Source organism: Hakea prostrata, chromosome 2 (genome assembly GCF_041222555.1).
Source record: "Hakea prostrata isolate BN-2017 chromosome 2, UWA_Hpros_2, whole genome shotgun sequence".
Classification (NCBI taxonomy): domain Eukaryota; kingdom Viridiplantae; phylum Streptophyta; class Magnoliopsida; order Proteales; family Proteaceae; genus Hakea; species Hakea prostrata.
In genome coordinates this window covers 71,131,924-71,158,360 of record NC_142601.1, presented here as the reverse complement: position 1 = coordinate 71,158,360, position 26,437 = coordinate 71,131,924, and the positions used below count along the sequence as shown (strand labels likewise).

Sequence of the window (26,437 nt, the reverse complement as noted above, 5' to 3'; positions counted from 1 at the left end):
AGCACCAAGGAAATGAAGAATGGTTCAATCAAGAAGCGGGGGTTTCTTCATCTTCTCAACTGTTTACCTGAAAGTCCAATTAATATGGGGAAAAAATCATCTGTTGTGCACATCTCCCTGCTGTGCACAGCAGTGCGGCACCACAATTTGACATGTGGCGTATTCTTAATAAACGGCTCAGATTAGAAGGCAGGGTTTTAAGTGAAAGTGACCCATCTTATGACCCGTTTTAACAAAAAATAACCGTTTTTGAGGCCCGTTTCTAAATATGGTCGCCTAAGATTTATTTCTATTTTCTCCCATCGTTCCCACGATGTCTACTTCATCTTCTTCCCTGCCTTCAACTTCCCCTATCTTTTCTATCGGTCCTTTGCAGAAAGGCTCTCATCTCTTTGAAGAACAATATTATTTTCGACAATAGTTGCTTTCAGTAAAGCAACTTCACGAGCCTTTTGTTCATCTTTGTCGATTTCAAGGATTATTGGATTTCCAGAACTTAAGAGAATTCCAAGGAGAGCAGCAGTTCAAACAAGAACAGGGGAAGAAGCGATCAACAGTCCAGACAAAGAAGGAAAAAAAAATCTGTACAGGGAAATGAGAAAAATACCAAACCCCAATAGAAGGGATGATCACAGACTGATCTAAAGCAAGTTTTAACATAAAAGATCAGCCCTTTCCCGATTCTAATTCCCCTATTTTTTACATCAAAACCCATCTTTCCCCATCTCCCCAAGACATGATGAACACCCAGATGGTCTGTCAAAACCAAATCTTCAAAAGAAAATGCAACCTTCACAATCAGATCGAAGCCAGAGTCCTCCTTTCTTGCTTTCTCTTATTCCTAATTCCAACAAGCAAACAAATACGAGGTTTCATCAGACTATTAATTCACAAACCCACTTCCCAAAATCAATGAAGTCAACATTCCAGCCTAAAACCCATATCAGACAATCAACTTCAAACCCATAATCAAAATGAGAGGGAAATAAGACCGATGAAAGAACAAGAGGGAAGAAGATTGATGGAAGAACAAGAGGGAAGAAGATGAAGTAGACATCTTGTGGGAACGATGGGAGAAAATGGAAATAAATCTTGGGCAACCATATTTAGAAACGGGTTTAAAAAACGGGTCATAAGATGGGTCACTTTCACTTAAAACCATGCCTTCTAATCTGAGCCGTTTATTAAAAATATGCCACGTGTCAAATTGTGGTGCCGCACTGCTGTGCACAGTAGAAGATGCGCACAGCAGAGGATTTTTTCCCATTAATATGGCCTCATCTCCAAAGAGTTGGAGCTGATGCAATTGGATGATGCGTCCAAAATCTGCTCAGCCCTTAGATCTTCTCGTGATGACCTACAAAACGAAAGCGTTAGATGTGGCCCGACCGCGAGGGTCGGGAGTCCACCTCCGAAGGCTAAGTCAGTTGATGAACTTAATCACAAACGGCTCTGCTAGAAGCACAGAGCTAAGGAATGAAGAACTGGGAAAGGTGATCTAGATCGTGAGCTCTTGATAGTTTACGTCTACCAGTGTGTATATGAATTTCTCTCCTCACCTCGTATGGCAGTGAGGTTTATATAGAGTGTACCTTCGAATCTCCTTCGTCGGATGCACTTGAGCCTTCTTCGGGTAGTTGTTGGATCTTAACAGTTAGATCCGTTGAGCGATAGACTTCTACTAGTTTGGACTAGTAGAGGACTCCTGAGATAACCTTTAGGTTATGCGATGATTATCCCTTCGATAATGATTAGCCGCAGCCATCAATTTGAGTCTGCCATCATTAGGGTAATTAACCTAATCCATAAATTGGATTAGGGCGTGCTTGTGGCTGAATAAGTTTTCTTCCTCAGCAAGCTATCTTCTGGATCCGGTTCGCTCGGGAGCGAGTCGATTCCCTCTGTCTCGACCGGGGTCGAGGGTCGAACCAAGTATGAACCTAGTTCGATCATATTTTCTCCATATCACGAGCCCCCCAGACTAAGCGTTCGGTCGATCCCGAGGGCTTGGTTTTTAACTGGGTTCTTCGTCAGACGATAGTCTCTGCGTGTTCCATTAAATGTCATATCACATTTAATGCGGTGGTCACTTTTCCTCGAGCGTTGTGAGGGTAATGCCACGTGTCTCCTTGCAGTCGATCTGTCATGGCTCACGTAACCCAAGCGACAGTTTTCGAACGCCTGTTTCGGATTCGTGAGTTAAACTTTCAAAACGTCTTCTATTCTCGATCGTTGATTTTGAATCAATCTCGATCGTTCAGATTCCCGAACACTCGTGCGGGTGCTTTAAAAGCGGTTCGTTGTCTTCGTAGGTTTCATTCTTCTTGTCTGGAATTTGAAACTTTGTCGTCTGTTTCGCGCCTTCCTGCTCTCAAGCTTTTGCCTCACTGAATCAGTAAGTCTACTGGTCTTTTTCTTTTTGTACCTTATTGAAACAAGTAATGGCGGATAATAGGGTTTCTCCGGTACCCAGTGTTAGTAATAGTAGTGGTAAGGAAGCTTTTGCTTCTCCTCCTTCTGAACAGTCGGATAGTGACAACAAAACCCTAACTGTCCTCTGGCGCGAGTTTGCTGAAGTTTCTCAAAAAGGTTTAGAGAGAAAAACCGAAACTCCTTCCGTCCTTCTTGAGTCTGGATCTTCCAAGACTTCTAGGGTAACTGCCGAGTCTTCTAGGCAGCCTCAAACTTCCAAGTCCGATGGCGGACCTGGGTCTGTTCCCTCCATTTTCAAGGAGGAAACCCTTCTTTCAGCCATCCAAGATTTTGATTTTCCTTCCTCTTATCAGGTTAGGGCTCCCCATCCTGATGAGAGGGTTGATTCAACCCTTTCGGGTGAATTTTCTCTGTACATAGATGCACTGGAAAGCGGGGTTCGCCTTCCCTTTTTTAATCCTTTGTTCTCAGCCGTTCTGAATCATTGGGACATTTGCCCTGGAATGCTCCTTCCCAATAGCTAGCGTCTCATCGTCGACTTCTTGGGTTTGTGTTTTGAACTTGGCATTACGCTATCTCTTTCTCTCTTTGTGCATTTTCATGTTCTTTCTATCTCCCATCCTCCCGGTTGGGTTTTTCTGTCCAAACGCAATAAAGCTGAACTTGATTGGAGGGGTAGCATCATTGTCAAAGGAACTTGCCCTTCTAACCACAAAAGATGGAGCGAACGATATTTTTTCTGTCGAGCGCCTCCCTCAGATCTTAACTTCCCGACCGTTTGGAGGCGGTGTACTTCTTCTTCCGAGAATAACCGAGGCCTTCCCTTATCCAAAGAAGACGAGGCGGCCATCAGGAAGATCAAATCCATTCCATGGTATCAAGAGATACATGGACTTGAGGTGGAGTATAACTCCATTCTTCAGTACTGGGGCTTGGCTCATTGTGAGCTTCTAACCATCATCCTTTAATTTCACTGAAGTGATACGTCTTTAATTCTGACTCTTGCTCTTCTTTGCAGTGCCTCCAAGAATGAACCCCGAGAACCTGCAAGTGAAGGCCGCTAGGGCCTTTGTGACAGCCGACCAACGATCGCCTAGAGCCTTGACCGTTGATCAAGAGGCTTCTGTTCCCTCTCCCGACCCCTCTTATAGGGGTATCAGGAATATCAAGCCCGTGGCTAATGCTTCGGGTAAAGGGAAGAAGCCGATGGTGGAAAGGACTAATGTCTCCTCCTCCGCCCGAACCAAAAGGAGGCATGATACAATTGATGCTTCCTCCCATAAAAAATCCAAAAATTCTGCGGATTGTGAGGAGGTCTTCACCCCCCAGTGGACCCTGAAGTTGACCGACAGGGTGACACAGGATCCTGAGAAAGCTGCAGAGTGGAGCTCCCTCAGTCTTGTTCCTTCTGATCGCCAGGAATTTGAAACCCTGGATGACGTTGCCCTTGTTAGTCAATCCACAAGGTATCGGGCTTCTTGCTTACTTATTTTTTCATAATTTCTCATGACTTCTTCTGATAATTTCCGCCTTCCCAGGAATGCTGTGTTGAGCTTCTATCAACACATGGAAGCATTGAGCCGGGTTGGCCGCAACAGCCTCCTTGCTGCGCAGACCCCGTGAAGAGAATTTGGCCAAAACCAATTCCCGAGATAGACTGGGCTGACTGCAGCTGCCGAGGAGCTGCAAAGAAAGCACGAGGAAGAAGTGATCTCCCTCAAGGAGGCCCTTGATGCTTCAAAGGCTCGTGCTGTTGCTGCCGAGCGAGAGGCCAAAAAGCAAAAAGAAGCCGCCACGTTGTTCGGTGACGGACTTGAATTTAAATGTATAGAGAACGAAGAATACTTGAAGTTGGCTATTCCCAGCAAGCCCGAGCACATCAAGCCAGAGCTTCGGAAGGATTGTGTTCGGAAGTACCTGAACAACGAACCTTTCTCCCAGCTATTGGGTGCCTACAACGTCCAAGCTTATCGCTTGGGGCAGAATGATGTTTGGGAGCGAATTCTCGCATCAATCCCTTCCTTCGATACTGCTCCCTTTCGTGAGGTGTGCCATAAAGTGGTCTTCGGGAAATTAGGCATGGATCTCCCAGACTGGGCTCGGGAAGAAGATGATCCTTTTCCAGCCGACCCACAATATGAAGCATATCTTGCTGATGAGCCGGCACTTCTAGAGGAAAAATCATGCTGCTGAAGAGGGCTCTGACAATGTCAATATTGAGGAAGGCTCTTCTCAGGATCCTGAGAAAAGTCCTCCTGCTTAGGGCTCCTCGGGCATCAATGAAGAAGAGGCTTAGGGAGTTATTATTATGTTTTTTTTTTGTAAAGATTGACCTCCTTGCTAATGAATAGACACTTCTTTTTCATGTTGGCCTTTCCATTTCCTCTTGTCCTATCGAAATCCTGTCTTGAATATCAAAATATAAATGATAAAACTTATCACTTAACTTCACATTCTTTGACGAATAATAATCTTGTAAAGATATTATGAAGATACGTTTTGGAAAGATGCATTAATCTTCCCCACTCCTTCATTTACTGCAAAGTCCACACGTTTCCCTTCTGGTATCTGCGAAGTCCAAACGTTTCCTTGCCTTAGTATACCATTCATTGTTTCCAATGAATCGGTAATACATCCATTATCACAATGGCGGTGCGACGGTTGAAGGTATTCTTGCATCGGGTGCTCGCTTCCACATGTTTCCATGTGGCCTCCTTCTGATCGTTGATCTTGCTTATTGTGGATTTCGAAGTGTCATTTCGATCTGGTCCATTGATTGTCTTTAGCTCTCAACCGTCGTCTTAATACCTGAGGCTATTTAAAGCCTTCATGGGTACTCTCCATCTATCCTGCTATCTGCAAGTTAGATTTGCTAAAGCGACATTCCGTCCTCCTGCTTGCTTCCGTATTCCTCGTACTCCAACAATAACTCTATCAACTTCTGAACAAGTGAGTTTTTTGATCACTCATCTCTTTCCCCTTTCCTCCTGAGTAAACTGCACAATAGTAGTACTTGGGGTTTAGTTAATCGAGTTTGCATATTTGACAGAGAACTAGGGTTTTCCCTTGTTGCTATTGTTGTTGGATATCTTTACTGATACGGCTTTTTCTGTGTATACAGTGGCTCCCAGAATCGACCCGAACTTTATTAGAGCGAAATCTTGTAAGAAAATCGTTCCGTCGGTGGTGGTTGGGGCCAGTGAGGTGGTTTCAGCTAGTGAATCCTCCAAGCGTAAGGCGACTGCTGTTGGTGAATCTTCAAGTCAGATTACCACAGTTTCTATTGATGCCGCCCCTACGCCTCTTCTGCCTGAAGTGATCACTCGTTCTTCCCAGGAAGATCTTGATCACTCCGTTGTTGATGGTGCTGCTGACGCCCTTGCTGCAGAGACCGTTCATGCACCCCCGAAGGAGATTCTTCGGGCATCTGAGGCAACTATGTTGGCATCTGATGAAGGTGTGGTCCCAGCAGGTGCTGCTCCTATTTCCAATTCCAGTGCTTGTTTGGCATCCTCCTCCTCTCCTTTGGGGTTGGAGGATTTTGTCACCAGGAAGCGCCGTCGGGTGACAAGTGATGCAGCTCATCCTTCTCTTGGTGTAGCTCATCCTTCTCATCCTTCGCCCGAATTAGTGTCAAACGAGTTAGACAGAGCGTTGGAATGGTGCACCGCTGCTCGAATGACTTCTGAGAGCGCAGTTCTTTCCAAACTTCCAGATGAAGTCTTTATGAAGTCACTGGTGATGTAAGTCTTTCTTCATTATCTTTTGATTCTGAATATTACTCTTCTGCTCCTTTTTAACTCGGAAGTTGTTTGCAGGAGTCTTACTGGTAACTTCCACAACCAAGTGGAAGCAGCCTCTAGGCTCAATAGGTTGAGCAATGAAGTTTTCAGGCTTCGGGAAATCTCTGAAGCTAAAGATGCTGAGATTGCTCGCCTTAGGAAACTAGCTTGGGAGGTTGCAGGAGAAAAGAATTCGGTGATCGATCATCTTCGGTCAGACTTGGATGATGCCAGGGAGAAGATTCGGCACCTGGAGCGAGGAGTTGGAAAGTTAGGAGCCAAAGGATCTGAAACATTACCCCAAAGGCAAGTTGTTGTTCCTTTGCCCGAATCCCTTCCAACTGATGTTCGCAGAGCCTGCGTCTTCAAGTATTTACACAATAAGCCCTTTGTTGATATGCTGAATGCTTATAACTTGCAGGCGTACCGGGATGGTGAGAACGAAGGATGGGAATCAATATTAAGGAAGGATCCTCATTTTGATACGACTCCCTACAGTGCTGTTTGCCATCCTGAAGTATTTACCAACCTGAGCCCTCCTCCTCCTGACTGGACCAAAAATAAGATTGATCCTTCGCCTTCTGATCCAGATATTATGCATTATCTGGAAGATTCTCCTGTTTATTCTCCCTTGGAAGGATTTAATTATGATGAGCTCGCCTTGAATGCAAGTTTGGTCGAGGACCATACTTCTCCTGGACAAGCTGGACAAAGAGTATGAAATTGCGGAGGATTTTATACATACTGAAATGTTTTTTGTAATCCTCATTTCTCCTCTTCTTTTCCTTGAATCCATACCAATGATTGACTCATGTGTTTGTTCTAGCAAAGTTGTGCTGATCTTGTATGACTTCTTAATGATCATCGATGACGACTTTCTTTTTTGACCGAAGATTGTATCCAGCTCTTGTAATCTTATGTTTGATGTTGAGACCGGCTTCTTCTGGTCTTTTGAAGCAATAAGAAATTAACTTCATCTTGAACTTTGCTAGTCACTTGAATCGCTGTTGTACTAGGTCTTAGTTGTTTAGAACAATGCCTTTACTTAAAGATTTCCTGAGAAATACAATAAGTCTGAGAAGGAACTCACTCGGGTTTTAAACCGATGCCTTTACTTAAGGATTTCCGGAGAAATACAATAAGTCTGAGAAGGAACTCACTCGGGTTTTAAACCGATGCCTTGACTTAAGAAATTCCGAAAAAACTACATAAGTGTTGAAGGACCCACACGGATTTTCATCCGATGCCTTATAGTTGGATCTTGTTCTTGAATGTGGTGTATGATGCCCCCCAATCAAAAGATAATTTGTTGAAAGCCAAAAATTGCATTAATTGAGTTGAAAATATTTACATCACGAACAAAATTGAAATCATCATCAAGGATAAAATTTTTTGAGATGCCTGGCATTCCACGAACGATCCAACTCTTTCTGGGTGTTGATGTTCTTCAGCCTGTAAGCTCCTGAACCAACTGGTTTTACAACCATATAAGGTCCTTCCCAGGAAAGGTCAAATTTTCTTTGGTGACGTGGGTTGGAAGCTAAGGTGTTTCTCAACACCAAATCTCCTGCTAAGTACCGACGATTTTTCACTCGAGTATTATAATGAGACGCTATCCTTCTTTGATAATGTTGAGTTCGTGCTATTGCCTTTGCGCGAACTTCGTCCAACAGATCAAGACTATCAAGCAGTCCTTGCTCGTTTGCTTTTTCCTCGAACTCTCGATCCTGTAATGTCCCCGCCATTATCTCCACCGGTGCCAATGCTTCGCACCCATATGCAAACCTGAATGGAGTTTCTCCTGTAGGTGTTCGAACCATAGTTCTATAGGCCCACAGTACGTTATGAAGTTCTTCGACCCAAGAAGCCTTGTCAGCTTCGAGTCTTCTTTTTATTCCTTCAAGTAGCGTTCGGTTAGTAACCTCTACTTGTCCAAGACAGGGCTAATCCTGGCATGCAGCATGATCACACAAGGAATCTTCACCATAATCTTCGTAACCGCTAGCACCTTGGGAGTAGTATGCATCATCGGCTTGTGCTTCGTAGTACTGGCCTTCATAGTCATCAGTACCTGCAGGATAATCTAACAAAGATATTTGCAAAAAGGAGTGAGTTCAAAAGAACTCAGCAAGGCAAGTTATCCCATAGCAACTTAGTAAACATGATAGCACAACATAACATGATGCAAGATGATATGAAACAGAGAATGCATGTATGAATCTAACTCTATGCATGTTGGTTTCTATTGGCAGATATGCTTTAAGTCATAGCACCGTACTTCTCTAGGTAAGGTCCAAATCACTCTCCCTCAACCATCTCGGTATCTTGGGTTCTCCGGTGGGTAATGGGTCCTACATCCCTCTCGAACATTCTATGGTTGGGGTTTAGGTCACCGCTCTCCCAGTCCACCATTTGGTATGAGTACTGGTGCATGTCAAGGTCAAGCCTAGCCCAATGCAAGTCATCTACTTAAATATATCAACTCAGAGTCAGATACTTCCATTCCTCCCCTCTCGGGATCCTTTCAGGTATCCTTCTCACTATAGTCAATGTATCTTATGGCTGCAACCAACTCGGACTACAGACTCATCAACCCTATCGATCATCCACAAATAATAGACGGGAAGCTCTCATGTTCTCTCACGGATATAACTCATTGGTCGTGAGCGCCCATGAGCCCAAGTCTATTAGTTGCGACCCTACCAATGAATGGCCACCACAATGTGATCCATGTCCTCTCACAGGTTGGTTACCGGTCTTAAGCGCCCACAAACCCACATTGCTACCACAAGTTACTAGGTCTCAATACCCTTCTAAATTGGGTTTAATACAACAGGGACATTCTAGCCAAACACCGCTAGATAAGCCCTAGGTATGACAACCAATAATCCGGGAAAGCATCAAAGGGCACCATAGAAAATTTCCCATACCATTCCCACTGATGTCCAAGGATAGAAACATCAAAAGAACATTCCCCAATCTCAAATCATACCTAATTAATCACAATTCCAATTCAGTCATAACATACGCAACTGATATTCCATCATATAGAAAGATACATAGAACATAATCAGATGAATAAGTAACATCGCATGAATAAGTATCCATACATGATCAAAGCAATATGAGAAATACATGATTAAGATCCTACCGTACTTAAGGTACTTACAGCAGTAGCATCATGTAAGAAACTATAAGAACAACAGTATTTTCATAAAATTCCCAAATTAGAAACTAAGATCATGCAATCTAGGTTATTATGGACACAACCGTCCTTACCTTAATTAGCTTTTATGAAAATTTGAAGATCAAAGGGAATGGTTCCAAAGTTAGCAAATAAACCCTAAACAAGCATAAATACATCATTAGGAAAAAGACCTAGAAGATTAGAAGTCAAACGGATCAAATCGGACGAAGAAGACCAAAGCTGTCAGCCTTGGTCGATTGGGTGGTAGCTTGGTCCAATTGACCAAGCAATCAGATGAACAGTACGCAGCAGAATTCAAATTTTTTATCCGAAACTCATCTTTCGGGATTCAAAACACTCTGAAAACTCAAAGGAACATTAGGAGCAGTAATCTAAGACTAACTAGCATAGATTAGACACCAAAAATGGTAAAAAACAATACTTACTAATTTGATAAAAAAAACATAGTTTTCATTGAAAACAAACTATGAACTCAAGAGAGGAACTACAGATGATAAGATCTCATTCTAGTAGAACATTAACAATAGATCATACATGAGTCTAACATGAAAATAGATCTAACATGCTAGAGAAAACAAATCAAAGGAATGATCATGGCTTCATGAAGAAATCATATGAATCATGGCTATGATCAAGTATGAAGACCATAGCATCATTGGAATGAATGGAGATTCATTCCCAACCTTGGAGACTGTAGAAGAGGTGTTTGCAAGGATACAATACTTTCTTCATAATCACAGTACAGGAAGTAGATCATGCAAGAGTAAGTCAATAGAAATATAAGGGATTACTAACCTTGATTGAAGAACAAGAGATGAAAGCTTGAGATTTGCAAGTAGATCTTCTTCAACACCAAGAGAGGCTTTGAGAAGGGTTCCCCACGTTCTCTAGAGGTTTTAGAAACAAAAGAGGCTAAGAAACACAAAGTTCTATTATATAGAGCACCAAAAGACCTAAACAGAGGATCTCCACATATTCTGCCTTTGTTGGTCGATTGGCTGGTCGACTGGACCAGTCAACCACCCAGTTGACCAAGCATGACAGCTAGGCCAAAACAGGGACTTCAAGGCCCAAACCTCTTCCAAATCCAATGGGGTTCTCCCAACTCAACATATGACTTACCTAGCATAGAGGAATGCCTTCAAATCATATCCAACTAGGCTTTAGGTCCATCAACTAGACTCTTCTTCATCAAGGTGCAGTTTCATTTCTAAATCTGCCAAAGCTTCCAAGTATGGAACACCATCATCAACTTCCATGGGTTCTAGATCAAACACCATATCTTCCACTGAGATGGCCCATAGTTTCCTTCTTCCTTCACTTCGGGTCTTCAGACCTACAAAAAAAATAGGGTTTTCGGGTCAAGGTTAGGGCTGGATTTCACAATTTTAACCACAATCACCGTTAAACAAACCTTACCTACCAAGTTCAAACTAATAAAAGTAGTAAAAGCCAAAAACCCCTCACAGGAGGTGACACCTTATGGTTACAGGGTATAGAGAAGAAAGAACCAAAGGTATATAGTAAAGAGAAATTTCTCTGGTAGCCATATAAGAGGTAAGCATAAACATTCAGGAAAAAGTCTGATAGAGCTCTTCACGACAGAGCCTTTCAAAACCCTAACAGAGTTTGGGTCCAAAGTAACACTGCTATTGGTTTGGGAGTGTTGACATCCTTACGACACTTTATAAGTTGTACATTATCCATCTCCACTTGCAAGTGAAGAATTCTTTTTGATACACGACATAGTAGTCTTCATAGAGAGATAGTCAATCCCATTTCCATTGGTTCCACTTTGTTGATGGCAAAGAGATTTTTTTTTTTTTTTGAATTTTTACATGGCATCCACTATTTTATGGGTGAAATTAGTGACTATCTAATATAAAGACCTAAATTACATGGCACCGACTTGCAAAATTACAAGTTACCGACAATTACTGTTTTTTCTTCAATGGAATGTAAAATAACCTAAATACCCTTTGAACAGTAAAATGACTTAATTATCCCCATTTAATACCCTCCCATACTAGTGACCACTGGCCACTTCCATTTAAATAGTAAATTAAAGTATCTTTACTTACAAACCCTTTCCGTTGTAATTTAATTAACAAAAACAAAAATGAAAATCCTACAGAGTAAACCAAAATTTTGTACAAGCTTGAAGTTTCTAGAATAGTCAAAAAACTATAGGAAAAAACCTCATTCCTCTCCCCTTCCCTTCGCCGGACATCCGGTAACCTCTTCTTGAACTCCCCACCGTTAGAAACACCACCAAACTTCTGGTCTAGTTGAGTCTCTTGCTGTGAAATCCAACCCTTTCCTAACCCTGACCCTGACCTGGATTCATTGGTGTTTGTAGGTTCGAAGACTTGGAGTAGTGGAAGAAGAGACTTATGGGCCCTTATAGTCGAAGATTCGGTGTATGACTTAGAGCCTATGGATATTGACAGTGATGCCCCTTACTTGGATACACTATCAGTGTTCACTGAGAAACTGCACTTAGAAGGGGGAGAGCGTAGTTGAAGTATGTGATGCACTTCCGATCTTGTTCCGAAGGTATTTATCTATTGTAGACTTGTTGATTGACTTGTAGGAGAAAACCCAACTCAATTTGGATAAGTCTGGCCTTCCATTTCCCTGACTGAAGTTGCTGTTAGGGCTTGGTCGACCGGCCAGTCGACCAACAAAATAGTAAATTCGAAAATTACAAAATTCTCTATTATTTTAACCCTACTTTTTGGGAACTCGTGAATAGAAGCCTAACCTAATCATTGGCACTCCAGAGCTCAAGGAGTGAGCTTCCCAAAGACCTCTCTTGAAGTTGGTGAAGGATCTTGGTCTCAATCATTGCATTCCCTCTTCATTCACTTCCTCAAGGTATGATTCCTCTCTCTCATTCTCTATCTACTCTTTCCTCCACTCTTTTTCACTATTGAAACTATGGCTGAAGTGCTGCAACCTTGCAAACACTTAGCCATTTGTTTCCCTTTCATCTCCATTAATTTCTTTTCATTCTTGCTATGCTATGCATTCAATACAATCAATAGCATTGCATTTCTATGATTCTTGTCATTCCAACTTGTCTTATCAACCTAAACTGATGTGTAGATGCATGCTAGGTCTGATTTACTATTGGTTAATGATTCTAGTATAGTTCTTATCATTTCCTTAGCTGATTCCCCATCATTCCTTGCCATTGCAACAAACCCCATTTCAATTCTTGATGTTAGCATATAGAACATAGGGTTTCAATTTGGGTATTCCTAATTGGACCGTTGGATCATGATAATTTTCATTGTATAGTGTCCCTATATTGCTATGATCATTCCCTCCAAATTTCAGATCGATCCGAGACCCGGAAGATCGGTTTCGGGCCCAATTTCCCTATGCTGCCCGTTACTGATCCTCTTGGTCGACTGGTCAGTTGACCAATCAGTCGACCAAAGGAAAACAGCAACCCAACTCTTGCTCGTTTCGCTTTGTTTGATCTCAGATTTGATTGTTTCCTTCTCTAATGTTACTTATATGTTATCTAGGGTTCAATCACTAAGTTGGGGACTATTCTAAGTGGTAATTGCTATTATTCCCGATTAAATTAAGGTAAGGACAGTTATACCCTTATGGCATGGACTATGTGTTTATTAAATGATGATTGGCAACTTGATATGTTTTACTTATCAATTCTATCTAGACATCATATGGCTACTGTAGTTGTCTTTTAACAGTAGTAACATGTTTAGTTACTCTTGTATATCATGTCTATTTAATTATTGTTATTTACATTACACTTGAATTATGCAATGTTATGATATGACTTTCAATATGATGATGTATCATGTATGTGTGATATGATGAATTGAGAATGTGATTGGATAAGTATAATTTGGGATTGAGGAATATCCTATTGACATTTTTGTCCTTCGACATCGGAGGGAATAAATACTATGGGATGTTCTCCAAAGGTGTCCATCGACGCTTTTCCGGATTATTGGATGACATATATAGGACTTGTCTAGGTGTATGGCTAGGATGTCCTTGTCATATCAGACCCAAATTGGAAGGGTATTGAGACCGAACGACCCATGGTAGTAGTATGGTTTGATGGGCACTCAAGACTGGTAACCAACCCATGAGAGGACATAGATCATATTACGAATACCTGAAAGGGGCCATTGTTGGTACGGTTGCAAATAGTCAGACTCGGGCTCATGGGTGCTCGAAGATCAGTGAGTCATATCCATGAGGGGACGTGAGAGCTTCCCGTCTACTATTTGTGGATGACCAATGGGGTTGATGAGTCTAGTGAGTAATATCAGTGACTCTAGTGTGAAGGATACAGGAAAGGATTGCCCGAGGCGAGGAATGGACGTATTTGGATCTGACATGGTATGACTGAGTAGATGACTTGCATTGGGCTAGGCTTTACCGTGACATGTGCCAATACTTATACCAATGGTGATGTGAGAGAGTGGTGACCTAAACCCCAGCCATGGAATTGTCCGAGATGGATGCAAGACCCAATTCACACCGGAGAACCCAAGATACCTGGATGGTTGAGGGAAGAGTGATTTGAGACCTACCCAAGGAAGTATGGTGCTATGACTTAAAGCATGTCTACCATAGAGACTAGCATATGTAGAGTTAGAATCATAATCACATCATTTGTCTCATATCATTTGCATCATGTTATGACTTGAATCATATGGTTTATGTACTATGGATTAACTCTACCTTTGAGTTCCTTTGAACTCATTCCTTTGTGTGCATTTGCTTTGTTAGACTATTCTACAGGTTTTGAAGAGTCCGATGGCACATCCTTCGAAGCACCCTATGATGAGCCACACTACCCTCAGGGTAGTGGCTACTATGAAGATTATTGTGAGGGTACCGAAGAGGACTATGCTGCACACCAGGATTAGCCCGACACTGGTGTTGGAGCAGCTGTATTGGACTTCGAATATTTACACTTTTGAGGATGTGTTTTATGTGACCGAAGAAACATTTGTTTAATGTTACATTTTGGATTCTCCTTTAAAACCGGATCTGTAATTTAACTTTCTTTGATATACTCATTAGATGTGATTTGTAAACTTAACTTAAATTGCTACTTTCTGCTGCCGTGTGAGGAAGTGACTTTTGATCACTCTCTCTCTCCTTTTGGATTCTATATATATCTTGGTATCATCTTTATTCCGCACTCTGATTATCTATTTTATCTTATTCATGATTCCTTATTACATGCTTAAACCGTGGTTATTATCGTTCATGATTGTGTTATCGCGTATGTGGGAGGCATGGTTGCTCGATACTTGATCTTCGAGATTGTGGATCACATACCTGGGTATGCCCGATGGGGTATCGGCGGGCCATCGGGGGGGGGGGGGGGGACGCTCGCTCTTTGCCCCCCCCCCCCCGGGGGGGGGGGGGCCCCCCCGCGACACGGGGGGGGGGGGCCCCGTGATCCACGGTTTTAGTCTATCAACAATAATAAATACAAATATAGACAATCAAGAGCAATAAATGTTCAATAAATGAATTAAAGAATTACAGGAGTCCAAATACTCCAATAACAATAAGAAATGAAAGAATAATGAATAACATGAATACGAGTTCAGCGGAAGCAACCAAAGAGTTATATAAGTTTCTTTCCAGTTTCCTTTTCTAAGGATAAATAGTGTTTTTCATGAATCTCAAGATAGGGTGTCCTCCAGTTCTGATCCATTCACTGAGCGAACTTTCTAACCACTTTTCGTCACTGACCATCAATAGGTGCGATAGGCGCACTCCATGCACCTGCAGGAGCTCCCGCACAAGCTATCTCCATTTCCCACTGACTGTGCCACATCCTCTTCATACGGGATGGTTCCTTCATAGGAAACCAGTCCATCTTCCGGTACAATTCCTTCTTCTGTGCAGGCTAATAAACATATACAAAATAAAGGAGTGAGTTCTAGAGAACTCAGTAAGAAAAAATCAAAAATCCCATCAATTATCCAACAAAGCATAAATGCATAAATGATATGAATGAGTGCAAAGTATGAATGATACTATGATTTCTAACTATGCAAGTCTCTAACAGCTGACATGCTTTAAGATGTACACCAGCCCTCCTCTGGGTAGGTCTAGTCACTCTGATCTGGCAAGGATTGGTTACCTCTGTAGGGATCATGGGAAAAAGGGAAAGTCCACACCTAGCTCTCAAACCATGGCTGGGGTTAAGTCAACACTCTCTTACCACGACCATTGGTAATGAGTACTGGCGCATGTCGGGGTTTCTAATCCAATGCAAGGTCATACTGGTAACATGTCTACATGAAGTCCAGATACATCCCCTATGGCACCAACCAACTCGGTTCAGTATCCTTCGCAACCTAGGAATGAGAATCCTCACGGACTGGCTGTAAAACCCAGCCCTAACCTTGACCCGGAAACCTTGTTATTTGTAGGTCCGATGACCCGAAGTAAAGTAAGAAGTCAGCTTTGGGGCAACCCCAAGGAGGAATTTTTTTCTTCTTTTGTTAATCCATGAGAGTTGATGATGAAGTTCTATTTATGGAAACTGAATCTTGATGAAGATCGGATTAGTTGATGGACTTGGAGTGCTCTCTATCATGGTTTGAAGGCATTTCTACCTATTAGGTAAGTCATTTGTTATGTGTGCAAAACCCCTTTAGGATTGGATTTGATCTGGGTCTTCAATTCCCTGTTTTGGAATTCGTGTTCGAAGATCGGATGATTGATTGGTCGACTGGACCAGTCGACCAATCCACTCGACCAATGAGTGCTGTCTTTGGCAATTAGGTTTTGCTTGCTCTATTTAAGTCCAATCTCGAGTCTACTTCGTATTTGCTGCCTCCAAACTCTTTGGAACCAACCAAAGACCTCTGCAAGTCATCTCCCTTGCATCCTTGGTGATTTTCTTGACGGATCTTCGTCAAAACTCTTCCTTTTCATCAAAAGGTATGTCTACACTCTCTTCTTCTCCTCTATCTCTTATTTTCTTTCCTTTTTGAGTTGAGACAGTAGAGGAGATGCTGCATTCTCTGTTGCAAACATCTCTGGACTTGTCTCTCATGATCATCCTAAGGATTAAAGGCTAGAACAATGATCTTAACCATGATCATTGCAAGCTTTTGAAGGAATCATGATCAAACCATGATCTAATCTTTGTTAAACTTCTGATTTGAATTCTGATCTCCTTGGATCTTCTATATTGATCATGTTAGTAGTTAATTGCTGTGTTTTCTTTTCATGATCCATGATCTATCAATCTCTAGTTGTTCTCTTCTACCATACTATGTGTTCTTCATTAATCATGATAGTTACATATATGGTAGGTTTTGTTTCCTTATTTAGATTTATGCTTTTAAGCCTATTTCCTTGAAGATCTAAGTATGCTTTTCATGATACCTTTACCTGAAGCAATGATCCCTCCTCCTATTGTTCTTGTCTTTGATTTCTATTTTGAATTCATCAAGATCCATGGTTGATCTAATTATGGTAACTTTTTGTTTCCTAATTTGGATCTTGATGGCTTGATTGGATTAGTGTTTTGAGGTCCCCTATATGTTAGAATACTACTGATGTAGTTTACCCCTTGATTAGAACCCTTTTGAACCACCAAATTCGAATTTCATATCTTAAAACTCTGTTTTTTTTAGGCTACTGTTTGCATTGGTCGACTGGACCAGTCGACCAATCCACTCGACCAATGAGTACAGCAACTCCAGAATTGGTCTGTGTTGGATGTTTTGGTATCTTTTCTGTTAGGGATCTTTCCTAATATGTGGTATACACTTGTTTAGGACCTTCTTCTCAAGTTTGCCAAGATCTTACTTGATTTCTTAGGATTCCTTTGCAAGTTATAAAAGGTAAGGATGGTTATTTCCTTAATTACATAGATAGCATGAATCTAGTTTCTATATTTGAATATCATTGATATGTTTCCTTAATTAGATTCTTACAACGATATACTACTGTTGCATAACCTTGATTACAGTAGCATTGCTTAAATTGATTCATGTATGATTTACTTACCAATTATATACAAAGTGATTGTAATTATTGATTTCTTTCCATATATGAAGTTACCATATATGTGATGATCTGAATTGATGCATGTGTATGCTTAAGTATGGTTTGGAAAGGAGAGGTGTCCTTTTGACACTTCTGTCCTTGGACTACTACGGGAATATTATGGGATGTTTCCGGAGATGCCCTCTGGACACCTTCCTAAACTGTTGGATGACATATCTAGGATTGTCTAGTAGTGTTTGGCTAGGATGTCCTGTTATGTCGGACCCTAATCGGAGGGGTATTGAGACCGAACGACCCGTGGTAGCAATGGGGATTCATGGGCGCTCAAGACCGGTAACCAACCCGTGAGAGGACAGGAATCACATTGTGGGGGCCATTTATTGGTAGGGTTGCATATGGTTAGACTTGGGCTCACGGGCGCTTAAGACCGGTAACCAACCCGTGAGAGGACGTGAGAGCTTCCCGTTTACCATATGTGGATGATCAATAGGGTTGATGAGTCCGTAGTCAGGGACTATGAGGACTCTAGTGTGAAGGATACCGGAAAGGATCGTCGAGGACGAGGAATGGACGTATCTGGATCCGACTTGATGTAACTAAGTAGAAGACTTACATTTGGCTAGGTTTTACCCCGACATGCGCCGGTACTTAGACCAATGGTGATGTGAGAGAGTGGTGACTTAACCCCCAGCCATGGAATGTCCCGAGGGATGCCGGACCCATTACCAACCGATGATGAGTGATTGAGACCTTCCTAAAGAAGTACAGGTGCTATGACTTAAAGCATGTCCGCCAATAGAGACCAAAGCATACATAGAGTTAGATTCATTCATTCATTGCTTGTCTCATATCATATTGCATTTATGTTTGTTACGAAATCCCGCCATTTATGTTATTATGGTTTTAATCGCTTCTTCGAGTTTCTTTGAAACTCATTCCTTTATTGTACAATGTTTGTTAGACTATTCTGCAGCAAGTATCGAGTATTATGACGGTCCCTATGAAGAAGCGCAAGGCGAAGAGGCATATCTCCGGGGAAGGTGATTGCGGTTACCACAATTACATCGAAGATCTCGCGAGTGGTTATGCTACGTACGATGCTTAGTCCGACCATTGAGTGGAAGCGTCCTTGTGCCATTTATGAGATTTACACTTATAAGGATGTTGTCTATAAAGTGGAGAACAATTTAGTTACCCATTGTAATTGCTATTGGGATTAGATTTTGTCTAGTTTATTCTCTTTTAGAGCTACTTTTCCGCTGGTTGTAGAGTGGGATTTTTGCCTCACTTTACTTATCTGTTTTGACACTCTGATTATATCTAGTATTCTGATTTATTTATGATTCATTCTTTCCTTTTTGGGTCTATGGTTTATCTTCCCGGTTTTTTTTTTGGTTGGTTTTTTTTTTTTTTTTTTGTTGGGGGGGGGGGGGTTTATTATGTGGGGTGGGTGTGGGGGGGGTGGACCCTCTGGGGGGGGTATGCCAGATAGGGTACCGGCTGGGAGGATGTGACACTGGCTACCGCTGTTGGACTCCACTCCTTAACCCTATGGTCATCCACATATTATTGGGGCGAAAGCTCTCATGACTCCTCACGACACTCGGTCCATTCCTTGGACGTCCATGAGCCCAACCCTAACATATGCAACCCTACCATTTATATGACTAACAGTGGACCAACGTCACATCACTGTCATCACGGGTCACTTGGTTTCAATCCCCCTACCGAAAGGGTAGTAGCATGTGGGGTACCTAACCATGCACTTCTAGACTCTACCTAAGAATGTCATCCAACAATCATGACAGTGCTGGAGACATCAGCAGGCATGTGTCCCATTCCACAACCTTCTAATATCCCAAGCTGAGATATCTCAAAGGAATACCTCATCCATCAGAACCATATACTAACCACAATCAGTACATAGCATTCATAATCAACAAAGTATATATGTAAACAAGACAAACAGCAGTAGTATAACAAGATCAGTATATAAAACATGACTACAACAAGATATATAATGAAAGGCTATTGCTAATAGACACTGGACTAGCATGTTCAAGTCTATTCATAAAGATAGGATTGAAAGTCCTTACCTACATATAAGTAAACTGTCTGTAAAAAGAGATCCGTAAACTATTACAAGACTTTCTCTTCAAATAGAGAATACCTAAACACAGGGTTACAATAATATATCAGTTAATTGAATCAATGTGGATCAAAACCAAAAGTCATTTGGTCACTGTTTACCTGCCAGTCGCTCGTGCCGGTCGCTTAGGTTGAGCGACCGCCACTAGTGACTGCCCCAAAAACAGAAAGTTTCAATCCAAAACTCAGGCTTTTGATCACCCATTTTCAATCCGGATTTCGAGTGATCATGGCCTAAGTCTCGAATCTAACACTCCTATAGCCTAAGGGTGAAGGAATCCTAACAATTACCATCATTGGATTACCCAGAACTCTCCCCTGGATTAGATTATCCTTTTCACGAAAGCAGGGTTTTCGTTTTCGGATGAATCACCTCAAGAAGATTGGAAAGAGAGTCACAATTGAATCAAAAGGGTAACCAAAATGATGAGGGGATGGGTTAACATGAAATTAAAAGACAAAGGAGATAAAGGATGAAGGATGAATTCATTACTACCTCACTTTAAAACACCGAAAAAAGGGAAGGACTGATCTCCAATCACTGCCAGCACTTCAGATCCACTTTCGGCACTTCTCCACAGCCGTCTAACCTCCAAAAACGGTAACCACGAATAAAATATTCGTGAGTGGGACGAGGGTTACCTTTTATAGAAGTCAGGGGGCAAAATAGGGCAAAACCCAGAAAACAGACCGAGCGGTCGCTTGGTTTGATCGACTGCCACTAGCAACCGCCCCCATGTAATTTGCCATACAGGGTGATTTTGCTAGGGGGTTGATATCCAAGTACAACCTAGCCCTAAAGAAGAGATGGGGGAGATCTTACCTTCATTCTGGACATCTCCAAACAACACTTGTCTTCCAAAAGACCAACTACCAAGCAAGGCAGGCTCTTCAGACAGGGGATCCAGATCCATGGGTTCAGGGTATGGATCATGGACTTCTATCTGGACACTCCACAAACTTACCCGACTAGACCTTCGGGTTCTCGGACCTGCAATACGGATCTCGGGTTAGAAATACAGGGGTTGTTACACTCATGATTTGCTTCCTTCCTTCATCTGGCAGCTAGAGAGTGAACAACTCCATGTCCTCTCCAGGTTGAACAACAAGTGCCCCGTCAAACTGCGACCTTGGAAATATACCTGCGTATCTTGGTCTTGTCGATCTCGATCTCAATCTCGTTGGATGGTTGTGCATTGGTGTTTGAATTGGATTAATTACCTGAGGTGCTACTGTCCCCAATCTTGATGGCTCTTCTTCCCTTTATCACATGAATAGTGATAAGTAAAAATAATAACCAATCGGGTCAAACTATGGCAGGTTCAATTGCCCTGGTCGGGACCAGTTTAAGAGGTTAACCCATGGTGCCCTAAACATGAAGGAACTTGACGGTTCCCGCCAAGTTCAGGAGAGGCAATCATGCTCTAAATGGATATCGCCACTAACTCGGAATAAGGGAGAAAAACCCTACAATCACACGGTATGAATAAAACTTGTGAATTGATCTGATGATCGGAAATAAGAGGTAAACCTATATAAATCGAAGCATAGCACGAAGGGAAGGTAATTGACTCATTTCCCTCCATTCAGTCTTTCAATTAGGCCCTAAAACTTGCTAGGGCTCTTTGCTGGTGCTCTCATTGATTTAACCATCAGAGGTGGCTTCCCGACTAAAGAGTCAACGTTCATTTTGTAGGTATTCGAAGATTGAACAATTCTTAAGCGCATCAAACTGAAACATCAAGTTCTTCGTTCTGTGCATCTACTGGTTTTGATCTTTGGCTTCCCCTTTTTTATGTGCTTTCCAATTCCTATATTGGCAACATAACTAGGAGTGTTTCCCCAAGTACAGGGACTAGATTAGCTAGACAAACAGGGCAAGTGGTATGAGTAGCCAACCAAGCATCAATATACCACTCTAGATGAAATGCAAAGTCACATTTGGGAAGAATTGAATCATTTCATCATCTTCGAACTCGTTCAAGCAAACGGTGCACTCTAAGGCTCCTTTCCCCAATTTGAGCCCTTTCACCATTGAGTATTCAAAGGTTGGGAAAGTTTCGATTACCACAATTCACTGCCCTTCATGACATTTCGCTGCCCAAGAAGGTAGGGTGTATACTTCCGGCACTATTATTCTCAGCGCATTGGCGGATGTAAATGGAGAAGAAACCCATGAAGAAGAATATGCTTATGAGGACGATTAGTATGATGACCATGAAGGATTGAAGTACCCAAGATGACCTACCTTGTAGTACCCAATGCCGTGTTGAGAGAGAGAGAGAGAGAGAGAGAGAGAGAGAGAGAGAGAGAGAGAGAGAGAGAGAGAGAGAGAGAGAGAGAGAGAGGGGGTGGGTCGTGGTGGCCGGCAAGAGGGGGTGTGCAGTTTCCAACAAGAGAAAGGAAAAACCCACCTAAAAATCAGGTATGGGAGGGTATTAAATGAGGGTAATTAAGTCATTTTAATGGCCAAAGGCTATTTAGGTTATTTTACACCCTAGTTGTGGGTAACTTGTAATTTTGCAAGTGAGTGTCATGTAATGTAAGCTTTTATGGTGAACGTTAGTTTCACCCCAATAATAGTGGGTTCCATATAAAAAACTCTTTTTTTGTTGGGAGTGGGGGTGGGGGAGGGGAGGGGTCAAGATGGCAAAGACTTTAATTTGCGGATTTGAGGAGGGAGAGATAGGGGTGTCAACGGTCCAGTTTGGGCCAATTTTGAGCTGGGCTTAATGGTTTTGGGCTACAAAACACTCAGCCCAAACATGACACAAAATAATGGTTTAGAGCTAGTCTCAGTTTGGTGCGGTTTGGGTATGGGCTGACTAGCGGTTTGGGCTAACAGTTTAGATTCAGGTTGATTAACGCTTTATGGTGTGCAAGAAAAAGAATAAAAAGAAATAGTTGAGCATCTTACAACAAAAGCCAAAATTTCATGCAAAACAAAATTGCTATTGGTCAATTTCCTTTAAAAAAATAAAAGTCATTCCACGTTGTAGAAAATTCACCCACCCTATAGAAATTAAGAACCAGATAGTAAGTAGTAGCATAGAGACTGCAAGCTCATTCCTTAAACTCCACCATATGGTCCTTCATAAACAAATTCTCAAACCAAAAACCTTTTAAATTCCATCTTGTGCTATAATTGATTGTTGGGTTCTTGTTATGTGAGAATGTAGATTTTTTTCCCCCTTTCTCTTTTTGGGTTGGTATTTAGATTGATATGTAAAAGAAATAAATCTAGATTGATAAGTGTTTATTTAATTTAAACAAACTTAATACATTCAGTTGGGCATTCATATTTAATCCTTCTGATTGTCCCTTACAAGTAATAGAATGACTATTTGATCTTTGAATTCATTCTCAATTTTTCTAATTATCTATACCAACTACTTAGGGATAATATGACCATTCAAACAGTATTTAATGTAAAATTATTAAACGGCGGGGGGGTTGGGTTTGGGGGGGGGGGGCTCCTCTCCCCCCCCAAACACACCCCCCTCAGGGGGGGTGTGGGCCGGGGCGGGCGCGAGAAACGGGCGCGGCGCGGTGCGCACGTGGGAGCCCCAGAAGGAGAGCAAAAGGGGGGGGTCGGGGCCCCCTGTAAAAAATATCCTTAAAATATTCTTTTTTCCTCTCTTTTTTTAAAAAAAAATTGTTGATTTTTTTCCTGCCGGGCCCCCTGAGGTTTGGTCCAGGTCACTTTTAGTCCAGTTTAAGTTTCCTTTTGCATATGGCTCCCCTGTAGTTTTAATAAATGATTAAATAAGGACAAGTTTAACAGAAACTGTTAATTTAATAAATTGGTGACAAAAATACCCTCGTTTGGAATTTTTTATTTTTTTATTTTAATCTACTAAAATAAATACTATAAAATAAATAAATAATAAACAGTCATCGATTCCCTTTGAACAGTTATCTGTCGGAGTCGGAATACATTCGCCGTCGAAGAAGATTGAGTGAGCCACATTTGGAGATCAAAACCATACCTGTGATCCTCATGCTACTGCACAAAAAAGAAAATGAGGACGATTTACTCTTATTCTGCTACTACTGCTGGTCTCCATCTACAATAGGGGTAACCGCTCTTCAAAAGTGTTACCTTTCTCATGTTTCAAGCTTGGATTAGTTGCTATTTTTCTTGGAAGTGGATCTTTTGCTTCATTCTTTAGAATCGCAGAGGTAAGAATGACAATCGGTTCTTTTGCTGTGGGATTATTGAATACATGAATATACCCATTTCTAATTTTAAATTTTTTTTTCAGGTTTCTGACTTTGTTTGACGGTCTTTTTTCTTCTGTACGGGCTTTTTTTTTCCCGATTTTTTTCTTCTTCTATTTTAGAATGGATTCGTAGTTGACGTTCCTCTACATTCTGATAGAAAAAATCAGTTTTTTCTTTTTGGCTTTTGACTTTCTTTATTCGTTTTTGTGCTCTTGTTTTGCTTTTTTTGGATTGTAGATCCATCGTTTTGAATTTTTTTCTCAAAGAACCAGTGGTGAGAACAGGTATGGTATCTGACGAATAATTTTTCATCTCAGATCATAATCGAATTGAAGTTTGAAATTTGTTCCTCATGACTTCCATTTTGATGTTTTTTAGGGTTTGAGAGGTTGTGATTTGAACTGAATTCAAAACGATAAGAGCAAGTTATTGCTGCTAGGGTTTCCCTTCTCGCTTGAAAATTCGATGTTGAAGACGAAGCCTTTGTGGGACGAAACAAAAATAAAAAATAAAAAACAAAAAAATTCCAAACGAGGGTATTTTTGTCACCAAATTTATTAAATTAACAGCTTCTGTTAACTTGTCCTTATTTAATCATTTATTAAAACTAGAGGGGAGCCATATGCAAAAGAAAACTAAAATTGAACTAAAAGTGACCTGGACCAAACCTCAGGGGGTCCAGATGAAAATTACCCAAATTTTTTTTGTTATCTACTCAAATCTCTTAGAATATGTGATCAACTGCAAAGGGTGTTCAAATCTCTTAGAGTATGTGATCAACTGAAAAGGGTGTCCAAAGCTAGAAGATTCAATACAACGTATGCCTATAAGAAACAAGAGTAGATCCTCCAATAAGGTGAAGGAAAGCACAATCCAACCATTGCATCTTAAGAATTCAACTTTTAAATGGAGCCCATTGCTTTTCCTAGGGAAAAAAAACTGAAGTTGTTCATAGCATCCTTTAAAAAGGAAAGAAGCCCGTGTGGATTCCTTACACGTGGTGTATTTTAATCTTTATATATGCTAGAAAAATATGATCCATCCATTGAGAATCTTCATGAGCCGTCAACAATTAGTATTACAAGGAACAAACGACTCATATGAAAATTACCAAAAAGAAAAAACGACTCATATGAAACGTTCCACATAAAGCACAGTGATTGGTCCACGTAATGTCCTAATCCCACTCAAAAAGTAAAGGACCCATAAATCCCTTTCGGCCTTCACAAGCCATCTGATTCCCAAATTCAAAAACCTTCTCTCTCTCGGTCTCTCCCTCTCTCCCTCTCTCCCTCTCTCCCCTCAGTCCTTATATATATATATAGCTTAACTGCTTTATTTCTTTTCCATCAGACCTAAAATTTATCTTAAGCTTCTATTTTGATTCTCTTCGATCATCCATGAATTGGTTTTCCAGTCCTTTGTCAGCCATTGCTGCAGGGTCCTTGGGGCTCTTACTGGGTTCTTCTCTTGCTTTTGTTCCAAATCAAAAGGGAAGTAGACATGAAGGAGTAGCTGAACAAAAGGGAACTCAGGTGGCCACCGGAGAGTCGGCGAATACGAAGAAGTTGTCACCACCGGTGCCGGAGAAGATGCCCAGGTTTGCATTGGAATTAGATGGCTTATACTTCTTTGAGACCATGGTGACACAGTAGTTATACTTATGGAGACAGGAGGAAGCGTTCATCTTCGTTTTCTTTTCCCCCTAATAGATTGATCTGATTCTTCTGTTAATATCAATTCTGTTCTCTGCTTTAAAATTCGAGTTAGGGCATCAAAACAATCTATGTATTCTTTCTTAATTCTTTCAGAGTTATACTGGTGTAATTCTTAAGCAATCTTGGTTGCCTCTCTTCGATGAAGTAAAGTAGCATTCTTTTTCAATTTTTGGAATTCTTCATCTGCCTGAGCTTCTAGAAACCCTACTCAAATCAAAATTAAATTTCTCCAATAAACCGCATATATTGAGAAGGAAGATAACTTTTCTTCATTTATTGACAACAATTTGCAGAAGAGATTTGTGTTCTTTCAAACGCATAACGAAAACCCTTGTGAAATCGACAATAATATTTTTGTTATTTTATTTATTTTATTATATTATATATATTTTTTAATTTCTTGATTAGGGTTATCAAGGCCAACCTGATTTTCGCAGCCCAATTAAAGTTAATCAGGGCTAGATGAAGGGGGAACCCTGACAAGGTAGCATTTGTGGCGACGGTCCTTGGACTGGTGTAGGGTTTGGGTTAAAAAAAAAATCTGATGAATTGTAATTGAGTATTAATAGGTTTTATCTTTTTCCTTTTGTTGTCTTTCAAGTCAAGTAATACTTGATGCTCACTGAATTTGTATTAAACTCTATTCTTTTTTGGATGGTAAAATTAGGGAAGGTGTTGGGGAGGCTTTTCCTTCTAAAAGTCCATTTTAGTTTCCTTGCAAGGTAATTAATCTCCTCGATGATTATTGTGTTAGCCTCCTAGGATTTGGGTTTTTCGTTTTCAGTTGCTGTACATGAGTATCGATTAGACTTAAAAAACATATATAATAAAGGTTGAGAATTCTCATTACTGCTAAGGGTACCAATAATCAAGATATTTATAAAGAC

At 41.2% G+C, this 26,437-nt stretch overlaps 1 pseudogene; it reads right to left on the bottom strand.

The window, feature by feature from the left end:
- Window positions 1-359: 359 nt before the first annotated feature.
- LOC149026238 (RING-H2 finger protein ATL11-like) lies at window positions 360-21,827 on the bottom strand (annotated as a pseudogene).
- Between the last annotated feature and the right edge of the window lie 4,610 nt (window positions 21,828-26,437).